Here is a 740-nt window from a genome sequence, read left to right on the forward strand (position 1 = left end):
TAGCCCCACTTAAAAAGCATTTTCTTTATTCACACTTACTATTTGTAGGTTCACAGATATAACAACTATAAATTTAATATTTCACACTAACTAACTGTGAATTTACAGTTGCTAATGACTAGTTAGCGAATTCACAGTTGTTATATCTGTTAATTTTTGTTCCCTAGATCGATTCCTTTAGGAATATTGAAATTATTTCGAACAAAATTCCTAAATATAATCAACCACTACTTTATACAAATCAACAAAATTAAAATACCTTATAGTAATTGACGTGGATGAAATTCTCCTCACTCCGGAAAATGTCACTCCCTTTAAAAATATATCAAGCCCTTGGATGGTACGGTTGATGAATGATGAATTTACTAACAAGGTTTTATAACTTTGCTAAGAATTCAATTTTGGCGCACTTAAAATAGTAAGCGATGATTCGCGAAAATCAACTCAGAATGGATCCTCTAACGGTAGAAAAAATTATAATTTCAAACAGGTCCAAGATTGGGCTACTAGTTCAAAAGTTACAGCCCTTTGAATTTTCATTCGAAATTGGTTTCTAGTCTATAACTTTTGATTGAGTAGTCTGATCGAAAAAGTACGAATTGTTTTGGATTGTACGCACCAAAATTAATTAGAAAAGATGTTTTCCCGAAAAATTTTGGTGCGGTCGATCTTTGGTAAAAAATGCAGTCGATTTTTGGTAAAAGAGGAAGGTTATACACTGCCCTTTTTTGAAGCCCGAA

The sequence above is a fragment of the Photinus pyralis genome, unplaced genomic scaffold, assembly GCF_008802855.1.
Source record: "Photinus pyralis isolate 1611_PpyrPB1 unplaced genomic scaffold, Ppyr1.3 Ppyr1.4_LG8, whole genome shotgun sequence".
In the NCBI taxonomy this organism is placed as follows: Eukaryota; Metazoa; Arthropoda; class Insecta; order Coleoptera; family Lampyridae; genus Photinus; species Photinus pyralis.